Raw genomic sequence first — 14,710 nt, 5'->3', positions numbered from 1 at the left:
CATGCACAGACGCTCAAAATGACGTCATGCGCATGCGCGGAAGTGGCGAAACGCGACCCGTGCACACGCAGATGCACAGTCGTGTCTTATGTTTACTTCAGGATGTGAACAGGGCTCTGGAATGGATCCCGTTTGTATCCAGAGGTACCACTGTATATGCTATAAAGGTAAAGGTAAAGGATGGTTAAGTCCAGTCAAAGGTGACTGGGATGCGGTGCTCATCTTGCTTTCAGGCCAAGGGAGGTGGTGTTTGTCCACAGACAGCTTTCTGGGTCATGTGGCCGGCATGACTAAACCGCTTCTGGCGCAACAGAACACCATGATGGAAACCAGACCGCACAGAAACACCGTTTACCTTTCTGCCACAGCACTGGCTACTCGCACTGGTGTGCTTTCAAACTGCTAGGTTAGCAGGAGCTGGGACAGAGCAATGGGAGCTCACTCCATTGCGGGGATTTGAACCGCCGATGTTCCGATCGGCAAGCCCAAGAGACTCAGTGGTTTAGACCACAGTGCCACAAATCATAGAGGGGGAATAGGAAAGTGGAGAGAAAGTGGAGATTAAAAATAAATTTTGGTACTTTTTTGAGAAGACAAATGTATTGCAAAATCTGAGGAAGTGAAAAAGCAGTAAGGATAGCCAATGTGTATTAGTCTAGGACAGGCCAGTCAGCTTGGTTTGCTTGAAAATGCAGGCCAAATGAAATCCTCAAGTATCCCTACCTTGTGGGCAGTAGCACAAGAGTTCAGTGCAACTAAAGGCTCTGTGGATGGTTACATAATAAATATTTAGACCACAGGGCAGGCAGTGTGCTCAGAAGGCAACAGGAGGAGATTAAACCATGGCTTCCCATTTCAGAGATACTTTTGTGGCTCAGGAGAAAGGTAAACCACACCTGTTCCTTAGCCAGAAAACCCCAATCGATATGTGTGACAGCATTCTTTTTGTGTAGGGCTTAGTGATACGCCTTTGATTCATTCTTTAAAATAGTGGAATGACATTGCCCTTCAATCATCTCCATGGCTGGCCAGTAGCCAGTGATCCACGCAGAGCATGTTGCATCAGTGTGACGATTAAGCAGAAGCTGATAAGTAATTTGAGATTCAAGTGACGGTGGATCCAAAAATTAAATTCAGAAAGAGGAAGACAAATCAAATCACCACTCAGATTATTGTAAGGAAGCATCCTAAATTGTTAGTTTAAAAGAAAAGTCAATTTAATCCTTCACAACATTGTTAGCAGCTCGGCACCCAGTGTGAGGGAACTGGGTGCCCTATACCTGGCTCTGCCTCATGCCTCCCAGTGTGTTCCGGAGGGTTGGGGTAATTCCTATAATAGATCTGGGGGGTTGGAGGGGAAGGTGGGGGGAGTTCTGTTGCACAAGCAAAAATCCATGTACTAATGGAACTACTTACTTAGCACTAAGTTGAATCCAACCCATCTCAGCTGGAATTTTTTGACTGAATGCATTAAAGAAAAGGAAAGGGAAAATGGGGTATTTATAACCAGGGGTGGGTGGGTTCCAGCTTACAGGCAGGAACTAGATCAGACAGCATGCTCTGAATTGTTTCTAAAGACCATTGGAAATTAGACAGCATTTTTCTCGTTAGTTTAAAGCTGAGTGCTCTGGTCTCTTTCTTTCGTGAAGGCAATGGCACAGCAAAAGGCTAAAGTAAACAAAAGAAAGGCAGGGCTTCAGCTTGATAGTGAAAGAATAAAACTCAACTATGTGTTAGCTGGGGCCAAAATAGTTGAACTCAACAGCCCTGCCTGACCTTGACGTTAGTATTATGCAGGCTTCTATTTTCTCCTTGAAGTTAAAAGAATCCGAAATATCTATCAGCAAAAGTAGATGTGGGGATAAGCAATACAGTGGTACCTCAGGTTACATATGCTTCAGGTTACATACGCTTCAGGTTACAGACTCCGCTAACCCAGAAATAGTACCTCGGGTTAAGAACTTTGCTTCAGGATGAGAACAGAAATCGCGCGGCAGCAGTGGGAGGCCCCATTAGCTAAAATGGTGCTTCGGGTTAAGAACAGTTTCAGGTTAAGAACAGACCTCCAGAACGAATTAAGTACTTAACCTAAGGTACCATTGTATCCGATGTATGGAAGTGAGAGCTGGACCATAAAAAGGCTGGTCGCCAAAGAATTGATTCTTTTGAATTATGGTGCTGGAGGAGACTCTTGAGAGTCCCATGGACTGCAAGAAGGTCAAACCTATCAATTCTGAAGGAAATCAGCCCTGAGTGCTCACTGGAAGGACAGATCCTGAAGCTGAGACTCCAATACTTTGGCCACCTCATGAGAAGAGAAGACTCCCTGGAAAAGACCCTGATGTTGGGAAAGATGGAGGGCACAAGGAGAAGGGGACGACAGAGGACGAGATGGTTGGATAGTGTTCTCAAAGCTACCAGAATGAGTTTGACCAAACTGCAGGAGGCAGTGGAAGACAGAGCCTGACGTGCTCTGGTCCATTTGGACACAACTAAACGACTAAACAACAGAACAGAAGAGGAGCTTGGATAAGATGTTGCTTATGGAAGTATGTGAGGTCCTTCTTAGGAATTACAGTTATATATCTACCTACAGCAGATGGGGAGGATTGCGGGGTCTAATTTCAGAAGCCTTTTGCAAATGATCACTTCAGAACTCTGGCGACAGCGATCTGTACCTTCTCCAGCAATGTGCTGAGCAAGGAGAAAGTGAGGAGAGAGAAGTGGGTGGCAGACAGACAGACAGAGAGATGGCCTGCTTACTTTTGGACTGGCCTCACTCATTACTGACTTTAAACAAACTCACAGCTGCCATGCAGCCCCTGACAGACCTCTGACAGATTAATCCTGAAGAAATGTGGCCCACTCCCAACCTATAGAAATGGATAGTACATACAACTGTAATCAATATCCAGTAGGGAGCCGGTTGAAGTTAAATCCTTCGAAGACAGAGGTCCTCTGGCTGGGACGGGACGATATGGGATTGAGGGGGCAACTCCCATCTCTTGCAGGGGTGCAATTAGTGCCAGCACCGTCCGTTAAGAGTTTGGGTGTAATCTTCAACACCTCCCTTTCCATGGAGGCGCAGATTGCAGCTATAACAAAGGCGGCATTTTTTCATCTCCGCCAAGCTAAGCAGTTGGCTCCTTACCTCTCTCGCGCTGACCTAGCCACTGTGATCCACGCGACAGTCACCTCCAGACTGGATTATTGTAACTCGCTCTACGTGGGGCTGCCCTTGAGACTGACCCAGAAACTCCAGCGGGTGCAGAATGCCGCAGCGAGACTCCTTATGGGGTCTTCGCTGCGAGATCACATTCATCCGGTGCTATACCAGCTGCACTGGCTCCCGGTGGAGTACAGGGTCAGGTTTAAGGTGCTGGTTTTAACCTTCAAAGCCCTATACGGCCTAGGACCCTCGTACCTACGGGACCGCCTCTCCTGGTATGCCCCACAGAGGAACTTACGGTCTTCAAATAAAAACATCTTGAAGGTCCCAGGCCACAGAGAGGTTAGGCTGGCTTCAACTAGAGCCAGGGCTTTTTCGGCTGCGGCTCCAACCTGGTGGAACGCTCTGTCACAAGAGACAAGGGCCCTGCAGGACTTGACATCTTTCCGCAGGGCCTGCAAGACAGAGCTGTTCCACCAGGCCTTTGGTCAGGGCGCAGCCTGACTCCCTCCTTTGGTAATCTTTACAAAACTTTAGTTTATGGTTGCCATCAATTTTGATTTTAATTAATTTTTATAATGTTGCACTGTTTTAGTGTTGTTAGCCGCCCTGAGCCGGCTTCGGCTGGGGAGGGCGGGATATAAATAAAATTTTTTATTATTATTATTATTACAAAATTTAAGCAAAAACCTTACTAAAGCAATTTACATAACAGCAACAAATTGTGAACCTAACACGATGTGCACCATTTGGTAATATGTGCAATATTAATGCAACACATAATTAAAAAACAAATGCCATTACTTTCTGCAAAGTCAGTATGGTTTCGTCAGGGGAAACATTCCTAATAATGAGTAACATTTGTATTTAAACCAATACAGAAAACAATACATTTGTATCATTCACTCTGAGTAAGCAGAATGTGTCATACAAACATCATTTTTAAAACTGTACATGTTTAGACTCCTGAATTATAGTAGCACATGTTTCAGAATACTGAACAGGGAAGACCTAGAGGACTGAACCACTTCCTGGTCCATAGAGATACTGTAAATGACATTGTATTGTAATGCTCTTCTGGTTTTGATACCTAGGACTTGAAAAACCAAAATATGTCGAATTCACTGGTCACAGAATATTACACCTTATTGATCCAGAGTGTATGTGTCTCTTAGTTCTTCCCTGGAGTCTAGCTGTTTGTCTCAAAACTGAAATATTATGTGCTTCAGATCGCTCTGGTGCATTTCAGAATATATATATTTTCCCCTTGTAAAGCTGAAGGAACAAAAGCCACATTCTTCTCTATCATATGTATGCATAAATATTCCCCACCCCACACACTTTGTAGCCCAGTTGCCACAAAGGAAGAGTGTTCTTCAGAACAGTAAGACTGGCATTATCAATAGTCACTATGGCGTTTGCTGAGGCCTACATACCAGTAAAGGGCCAATTATTAATCAGAGCCTCATAAACCACTGCTGGATGCTGCCATCTTGCTGCAGCACTGCATGTGTGCGCTGACATGTTAAAGGATGCGCCTCAATGGTATTAGCAGAGCGCTTTTAGAAGACATCTGAAGGCAGCCCTGTTTAGGGAAGTTTTTAATGATTGATGTTTTATTGTGTTTTTAATATTCTGTTGGGAGACACACAGAGTTGCTGGAGAAACCCAGGCAGGTGGGCAGGGTAGAAATAATAAGTTTTTGTTGTTGTTAAATGAATCAATGGTCCGATTCAGTATAAGGCAGCTTCCTTTGTTACTATGTTCCCTCTATGAGTGCTGATATGTTTTTGCTATTTTTAAGTATTCGTTTTGTGGAATACTTCTGCACCCAGAGAAAAGGCTTTATTGGAGGTGGGGCTTTATTTATGCCTTTTCACCATTTCAATCCAATTTACAGGGGTCTCCCAGCTCTGGCTCCCAGCAGCACTAGTGGGAAATAGCTGACATGCAAATAAAGCCTTAATTTCTCTTCGGAGCTTATGTAGCTCTGCAAAGCTACCCTTAAAATGGTACTTACTTCCAAAGACATATTCAGACAGAAAAAAATAGGATGTAGATTTGTATGCTGGCATAGCATAGCGGCTAAGAATCTGAATTTAGCTGCTTAGAAGCATCTTTTGACATGATGGAGCATATACTATTACAAAAAATAATCAGTTTGAATTTTGGCTCTGCTGTGTACAGTAAGCCTGCAACTTGCTTAGGGGATGGCACCTAAAACCAAAACCACATATAGTCAAAACACAATGGGTTCAATGGTGGGTGGCATTGCCAAAGTCTTTTTTCCCAGGTGCCTGCCCACTCTTCGCCCCCTTAAAATATTTCTTTTTGCCAAGCACGTAAAGCTGAATGTGCACAAGTTAGATGTTAGTTTACTGTATTCATTTAGGCCAGCTGCTCTCCCTCAACTTCTCTTTTTCCATCCACAATATGGGAAATAATAATACTGACTTGCCTTACAGGGTTGTTGTAAGGACTTGGGCAGCTGAATACTAACTGTATCCTTCATTTCTGTTGGGCACAGTGCCAGAGAGGCAGCCAAGCCTCCGCAGGCTTCCCCAGCATCTGCATATTATTTATATAGCCACTCTCAAAAATATGAAAGCATTGTGACATTATCTCTCCAAGATTATAAGATGTACAATTAAGCATAGATTGCAGTATATTAATTAAATGTGAAAATAAGCATTGGAAATCTATCATAAAATGTTTTGAGGGATCTATTCCAGCCTGTCATGCAAATTGGTACTCAGTCTTTAAATAGTTTCTTCTATTATTATGACAGCCTCTCGGGCAAAGTCTAATAAGGCCACTGACCAGTGACCTAACAATAATATGTCAGGCCTGCAGAAGTTTCCTGGTTTTATTCTAACAGTGCATTAAGACATAGGAGCCAACTCCTGGGGGCCGAGGAGTCTTCACCCCCTGCAATAAAATATTTGAGGCTAGCCTGCCCCCAAGTTGATGGGCATTGCCATTCAAATGGTGTGTGTGCACTGTGTCATATGATCAGTTATGCAGCGTGGGGCTTACCTGCCCCCCCATATTTTATTCAAGTTGGCACCTCTGGTTAAGATCATGTGGTGGTGGTCATACTGCTGAGATACGTTTACAATGCAGTAGGAAGACACCTTCCTCGTCACCATGGTTGCTGGTTCTCTTTTCTTTTCTACCACTCCAGTTAACATTAGGCTATTAATAGGATTTACCATCTTCCCACTTCTAAGATTAAAGTAGGTGTGTGTATGCATTCTGATTCTGAACTTCGGAAGGAAATTGCCCACCATTCTGTAGCCAGAACGGCAGCTCCATGCACAAGCCAGCCAGCTTGGCAGCATCATAAAATCTTTCAGGGGACGTGGGGGATCCTAAGGCAGAGAAAACTCTTCAACCAGCCTAATGGGGAGTGGAAGCTGGTCCATTAGAGTGAATGCAGTACTGCCTCAACAATGTTAATCTGCTCTCAGCCAGACCCACTTGCCTGCTTTCTTACAACCAGCCCTGTCAGCTTCCTTCCTCATTATGCCCTTGTAGAATGCAGCAGAGAGCAGGACAGTGACAAAACTAGAATTAGTAGGCTCTGCCTATCATTCGCTCTGGCTCTGCCTGCTGTTGGCCTTCTACCCCACCCAACCCCCAATGGGCATCAGCCCCCACTGCCAGTGAGGACTCAAGTATGTTAAGAGACTAAAGCCCCATTTGGTTGTTAGCTCCTGAGTAAATCAATGTGGGAGCAAGGAGCAGGGCTGCACTGGCCTAATAAAGATACAGTGGTACCTCGGGTTACATACGCTTCAGGTTACAGACTCCGCTAACCCAGAAATAGTACCTTGGGTTAAGAACTTTGCTTCAGGGGCTTCCGGGTTGGCGCCTCCGGCAATGACTGAGCTCCTCCGATCGGGAGGAACTTACTCCGTGAAAAATAGGGTCTGACCGCCACGGCGAAGGCGGAGACCCACTGAAATCACAGGCGGAAGAAGCCTGTGAACCTGGGATTCGGCTGGCACCTTTTGCGCCTCCCCTACTCGCGGGGAAACCCTCTTTTGGGGATCCGGAGCGACGTGGGGTGAGCGGTGTGGTGCTTTGAATCGACTGCTTCTTTCACGGAGTGAAGCCGCATTGCTGTTGCTGGAGAGCGCTGACTTTTTCCTGTAGACAATTGGACAATTGGATTTTAAACAACTACCCGTGAGTAGAACAGAAAATTTGATCTTTAAGTACCTTAATTTGGCGCCGAAGCGGGAAGGTCATAAACAGGAAGTCCGCCTTCCGCTTTTGTAAATATACTGAAGCAAAGACGTTACAAGCTAAAGTCTTTGAAAGCTTTTGATAAAGGATTAAATCTCCATCGGTTAAAAATACAAAACCCCCCTTGGAAGCAGGTGAAGAGGGGGGAAATTTTGAACTTAGTAAGCCTGCAGGAGTGAGGGGAAAATCAAATTACCACAGCTCTGAACCTGGGAACGGGCTGCCAGATGACGCTTGGGGAAAGTTTATTGACAGAACGGATTTGACAGCTAGCTAAAATAAGAGTAAGATACTGTTTCCATTGTCCTCTTCTGCATTTAAAATGGAGGAAAAAGTAACTGAAAATCGAAACTATGTTTAATGCCTGAGTTGTGCTTGAAAGAACTGATACAAGTGGAGACTGTTTCCCTCTAGAGGGAGCCTTTGAAATTGTTATAGGAGTGTAACTGGGAGGTCTCCAGCTGCAAGATAAGGATTCTGAGAACCAGAGATTGACCTTGGACCATTCAAAATGTTGATAGGAGAAGTTATTTTGACTGCATTATGTAAGACAAACTATTTGCTGGAAGAGATTCATAAAAAGATGGATGACATGACTTTTAAAATTGATAATTTGGAACAGAAAGTGACTAATATGAGACAAAAAGCGAGCACCAACACAGAAATAATTCAGGACCTGGCATAGGAACCTACATTGGCAGAACAAATGGTGGAGGAAAAGGAGAAAGTCGTTGTTTTTGAACCTAAAATAACACAAGCGGGATCCTTAGTTCTACAGAAGCAAATTGAGGACTATAAATTGAGGCCTTTTATGATTGAATCTAGAAAAAGCCAGATTTTGAGGATTGGATCCCGGCTTGGACTGAAGAAGGAAAGTTGGAAAGATCTCTCTATCCAGGGATTAATTGACTTTTGGGACATGGACTTGGATTTGAAGGAGATTGAAGTTTTGGGGCCCTTTGGATTTGGAGGAATCTTGAAATACGTCCTGAAACACTGTATAGACTCTAGCTTCAACTATGGAAATTTGGCTGAACTGTCCAGAAGGAATAAAAGTAATGTTAGGATGGAGTTCTCTCGAGATTTGCTCTCTAGCATTAAAGAATATGAAGAAGATCTGCAGAAGGGACCTGGAAAAGAGTTAAGAGCCTCGGACATAAGATCTCCAGGTTGATGGACTATATGGAATTGATGGAAAGGACTGGCAGAATCTGAAACCAGGGAGAGGAGTTGATGGAAGAAGATTGGAAAATTTAAAGTTTATATATAGAAATATCACAAAATTAATGAGTGATAGAAAAATGGTGGATTGATATTTTATGGATTTAGCAGAAATGTTATAAGGAGTTAAGCATATATAAGTATTTTAGTTTTAATGTTAAAATAAGGTTAAAAAAATTGGTGAAAGGAGGGAAAGTAAAGTTACATTATATTGAGATAAATTACAGAACAAAAATTGGAAAAGATGGAAAGGATTTGCAGAAATAGTTAATCGAATTAGAATACAAAAAAGGGAGGTGTGAGGAGGTCAAGGAAACAAGCAAATGAAAGATAAGTTGGGAAGATTAGTTGTGTTTTTTGTTTTTGTTTTTGTGGTTTTTTTTTCTTCTTACTGTGATGTGTTGTTTTGTTTTTGTTTAATATGGTGTTATTACTTTTACTTTTGCTTTTTGTAACCCTTAAAAATTTTAATAAATATTAAAAAAGAACTTTGCTTCAGGATGAGAACAGAAATCGTGCTCCAGCGGTGTGGCGGCAGCAGGAGGCCCCATTAGCTAAAGTGGTGCTTCAGGTTAAGAACAGTTTCAGGTTAAGAACAGACCTCCGGAACGAATTAAGTACTTAACCCAAGGTACCACTGTACTAGTTTTAGAATTCTTATGTGCCAACATGGCTACTTTGACTTTTTGTTTGAATTAAGGACTACTCCAGCAGACATTCACCTCACCACTTTCCTTGCCCAAACAAACATTTTGGGAGGCCATGTTCTTTATCATCACCATCACTACCACCAGAAGTTCTTGCATGCCTGTGTGTGTGTGTGTGTGTGTGTGTTGGTGGTGGTGGTGTCTGGCTAGAGTATAAAATAATCTATGTGAACAGGAAATGAATTGTCTTAAAGGCAATGGCTGGCCTCCAGAATTCTAAGGCAATGGCTGGTATCTATAATCTTATGTATACAGTTTTGTACTGTATGATAAGGGAATAGCTGATACTGGTTCCAGGGAATATCTCTCAAGTTTCAGTTCTCATCATAACTGAATGTAAGAGGCGTTAGCCAGATAGCATCACTTGCTACTTTCTAGTAACTACTATGCTCTTTTTTTAATGAAGAGGCACATAAACATATGTTTGTAAACTTAAGCGGAGAGATCAAACTCCAAAACACCCAGATCCATCAGTTCAGGTTAAAATAATGAAGAGGGGCTGTTATGAAACACTTAAGCTTTTTTGCGTGACAAAGTGTCAACAATACTGACTTAAAATCTGCGTAATTAAAATACTTGGCAAACAAGAACACCAGAATTATTCCACAAGGGGTACAACTTGATAAGTGTCTGTTTGCAAAGCAACTTATGTGAGTATAAAACACATTGCTAATTTTGAGACGTTATACTCAGTGGAATCCTAGTCAGCCTCATCTGAAGAATTTGCCTGTTTGCTAAACCGTGGGAGAAAGTTGATGCAATGGCAGACATATATACATGCACACGAAAGCTCATACCAATAACTATCTTAGTTGGTCTCTAAGGAAGGAATTTATTTATTTGTTTATTTGTTTATTTAATTTATTTTCTATTTTGTTTCGACTTTGGCAGACCAACACAGCTACCTACCTGTAACTAGACATATATACGGAGAGCTTTGAATGCTGGAGCTTGATTTGCCACACCAAATTTAGAAAAAAGTTGTCTTTTTAAAATGTCATCATATTTACAAGTATCTTTCAATTGCAGAAGTCTGTTACATGAGGGATTCCCAAATCTTAGGTTAGAATTCGTAGGTGTTTGTTGGAGACTTTGTGGGCAGAAGCATGATGATGGCAGTAGGTTCAGGGGATAGTGCAGTGCCATGCAACCATAGATCGTAAGCAAGGATAGGGAATCTGTGGCCCTCCCAATGTTTTCAGACTCTAACACCCCTCTGCTCCAGCCAGCAGGGACAAAGGTCAGAAATGTTGGGAGATTGTAGGCCAGCAATATCTGCAGGTTTCCCATCCTTGTTGTTCAGCTTATGCCTTCGGTCAGGGAGTTAAGGGCTAAAGTGCACGTTATGTCAATCACACCTTTTCAAATGTCTACTTAATGTTAGAATCATAGAATCATAGAATCATAGATTTGGAAGAGACCACAAGGGCCATCGAGTCCAACCCCCTGCCAAGCAGGAAACACCACCAGAGCACTCCTGACATATGGTTGCCAAGCCTCTGCTTAAAGACCTCCAAAGAAGGAGACTCCACCACACTCCTTGGCAGCAAATTCCACTGTCGAACAGCTCTTACTGTCAGGAAGTTCTTCCTAATGTTTAGGTGGAATCTTTTTTCTTGTAGTTTGGAACCATTGCTCCGTGTCCGCTTCTCTGGAGCAGCAGAAAACAACCTTTCTCCCTCCTCTATGTGACATCCTTTTATATATTTGAACATGGCTATCATATCACCCCTTAACCTCCTCTTCTCCAGGCTAAACATGCCCAGCTCCCTTAGCCGTTCCTCATAAGGCATCGTTTCCAGGCCTTTGACCATTTTGGTTGCCCTCCTCTGGACACGTTCCAGTTTCTCAGTGTCCTTCTTGAACTGTGGTGCCCTGAACTGGACACAGTACTCCAGGTGAGGTCTGACCAGCGCAGAATACAGTGGCACTATTACTTCCCTTGATCTAGATGCTATACTCCTATTGATGCAGCCCAGAATTGCATTGGCTTTTTTAGCTGCCGCGTCACACTGTTGGCTCATGTCAAGTTTGTGGTCAACCAAGACTCCTAGATCCTTTTCACATGTACTGCTCTCAAGCCAGGTGTCACCCATCTTGTATTTGTGCCTCTCATTTTTTTTGCCCAAGTGCAATACTTTACATTTCTCCCTGTTAAAATTCATCTTGTTTGTTTTGGCCCAGTTCTCTAATCTGTCAAGGTCGTTTTGAAGTGTGATCCTGTCCTCTGGGGTGTTAGCCACCCCTCCCAGTTGCCACTTACGATTCGTAGGCAAAGCAGCTGCAGGTATCTCAAGGTATACTGTTCAGGACCCAGACTCTTCTCTCTCTCTCTCTCTCTCTCTCTCTCTCTCTCTCTCTCTCTCTCTCTCTCTCTCACACACACACACACACACACACACACACACACCCCTGTTGCTATATACCACTGCAGGCATAGTTTACATTAAAAAGTTTGGACCTAATCAAAGACAGACAGTCCAAGACTACTGATGCGGTTGTCTCAGAAGTGCTTGCGATTGATTTCAGTGAGACTTGCTTTTAGGTAAGAATGCATAAGATTGCCTTTCTATTTTTTTGCATGTGGGGAGGCAGGTGAGTCGTACTCCGAGGAGTTCAGGAGCTGTTTCCCCCATGAGTCAACCACAATTGTTTTCTATGGCATCTGCTCACTTTCTAATGACAAAAATGGCTGATCTTCCACTATTTCACAAAGGAATGACATTCGCTGTTTATGTTTGTTACAGCTGCAGATTTAAGCTGTTTACTGCAGACCTACAGTAGTCCTATTGAAATTATATTACCTGTCACTGAATATTGCTCAAAACGTTAACATTTAGGAAAAGAGAAGAACAAATATTTGTATACTGTAAGGGAACAAGAGAGTTCCCATTGCATTGGTAGAGACTTTCATCACTTTGCAAAGTGCATGCAAGTTTGCTAAATGTGCCAAAGAAATCAGCAGCTTTCTCGACTCTTACACAAAAAGAAGCAGAACAGAAATGCAAATTGCATCTGTGGTGGGCTAGCAGCGTTAATGACAAGGGAGGATGTCTTATTTTACCACAAGCTGCCTTAAGAAAACAGATCCTTTTAAGAATAAGAATAATTTAAAAAAAGGGTTGCAAGTTGTGAGCGGCACATTTACAGCTCCAGCTTTACCTGTGTCATTAGAACCACTTACCGCCCTCAGACGGAAGATGTCATATTCATGAAGCAAATTCCTGCAATTTGTATGTCTCCAGCTGGCAGGCCAATGCTGCCTTTCCAGAAAAGTTGCCGCCTTTGCACAATCCCCTGATGAAATGGCATCCCATGTAAGAAGGATGCAGGAGATTGGATTACCTGTCTGCACCAGATCATTGTTTCTAGGAGATAATCCATAAATTATTAATCCTTCTAATGTTCTTGAGCAATGTAAGGAGGGCTGCCTGTGACCTATTTCAACCTTTCCTACTGCTGTGGTGAGAACAGCCTTGGTATAGAAATGAAACTGGCTGCTCATCGGCAGCTGTTCTTATTGGATCATCAGGGTGGTTTATAGCCCTTTTTGTTCAGCAATGGCCATTTCACATCTGTTAGCTGGAACAGCCACTAGTTATGGTTAGTTAATTCCACAACCATAGGGGAGCACACAGAAGCATAAATTGTTCTTCTATGCTGTTATACTTGTACTCTGTTAAATTACATGGTTTCAATTATTCACCATTTCTTTAATGTTTCCTACTCTACATTTATTTCCTAAAGGATTTCACTGGCTTCACAGGAAAGAGCAAGCAGTGTGTATTGATTCACATTAGCCTCCCCACACTTTATCCTTTCCTGGAGGCCTGGGGGGGGGTGTGTGTGTGTGTGTAAACTTAAGGATCAAATGCAAGAATCAGAAGGCTCCTAAAACAAGTCTACATAAATAAAAATAATTATTCTATGTTGCAAACACTTTGGGGCAATTGTACATTACAGTTTATTTACTGTGATTGATTGAGATTAGCCCTGAGCAAAACAAACAAATAAAAGCTTCTACAAATATAAGGATGGAAATTTCAACCGAAAGGCGGGGGATTTTGGTGCATATATTATTATTTTATCAATGGTCTTTATGATACTTTATGAAGGCAGTAATGTAGCATGGTTTTGGTGCTTTATTTATTGCATTTTCTCTAAGGTGTGTACAGAGTTCTGCCTCCTCTGTTTTATCATTACAACAATCCTGTGAACATGTAATGGATGTCATGGTCAGATTCCAAGGAGGAGCTATGGGAGTTGGGGCTGAAGACCCTGGAAAAGGTGCTAGCAGGATGGGCCAGGTTAAATCAATAAGTACCAGAGGCCAGGAAGGAGGCCAGTTGTTCAGGGGACAGAGCGCTGGATCCTGAGGAGGGATCAAGCAAGTTGAAAGAGGAGTGTTCCACCCCTGTGAAAACTGATACACCCCTAGTCAGACACCTCCTGCTGTTGAGCTGGCATCTCCTCCTGTCAGTGATGAGCCTCTCCTTTGGGAGACATGACTGAGAGTCAATCAGATGCTGAGCTGGTGCCAACCCCGTCTCTGCCTCCAAGGTCATGGAGACACCAGGGCACACAAACCCACTCAAAGGAGTGCATGCTTGCACTTCCAGAATGCAACCTTGCACTTCTGTCAGCAGGCATGGAAGGAGCCAATACACTGACTGATGGGAACAGGGGGAATTGGGGGTGGCATTCCTATCTTCTGTGAATCTTAGGCGCACTGTCTTTTCCTTATGATCTTGGTGGCTGGCAGTGCACAGAAAACATTATGACAGCCCAAGATGACATGTTGGCTCCAATGTATTACTTTGTCAAGGGGCCAAACTCCCAGCTTCTAGGGTCCATTTTGAAACACCATGGTTGCTATTTGTGTCTTTTAATGCATCTATTAAAAAGTGACTAATGTAAAACCAAATAGAAGTTTATAAATTATGCACGGCATGGAGAAAGTGGATGAATGTCTCTCATACTCTGTCATGATGCTCGAACTCATGAACAGTCAATGAAACTGAACGTTGGAAGATTCAGGACACATAAAAGAGAGCACTTCTTCACGCAGTGCATGGTTGCACAGGAACTTGCACAGGAGGCAGTGATGTTCACAAACCTAGATGACATTAGATAAAGTCATGGGGGGTGGGGCTATCAATGGCTTCTAGCCATGATAGGTACATTCTAACTCCCCTGTCAGAGGCATTATGCCTCTGTATACCAGACGTTGAGAATTGTAGGTGGGCAGAGTGCTGTTGTGCCCATGTCCTGCTTGCAGGCTTCCCACAAGCATCTGGTTGGTCACTGTGAGAACAGGATGCTAGACTAGATGGGCCATTGGCCTGATCCTGCGGGCTCCTAT

The sequence above is a fragment of the Podarcis erhardii genome, assembly GCF_964252035.2.
Source record: "Podarcis erhardii genome assembly, chromosome: 2".
Taxonomy (NCBI): Eukaryota; Metazoa; Chordata; class Lepidosauria; order Squamata; family Lacertidae; genus Podarcis; species Podarcis erhardii.
This window is presented reverse-complemented; position numbering follows the sequence as displayed.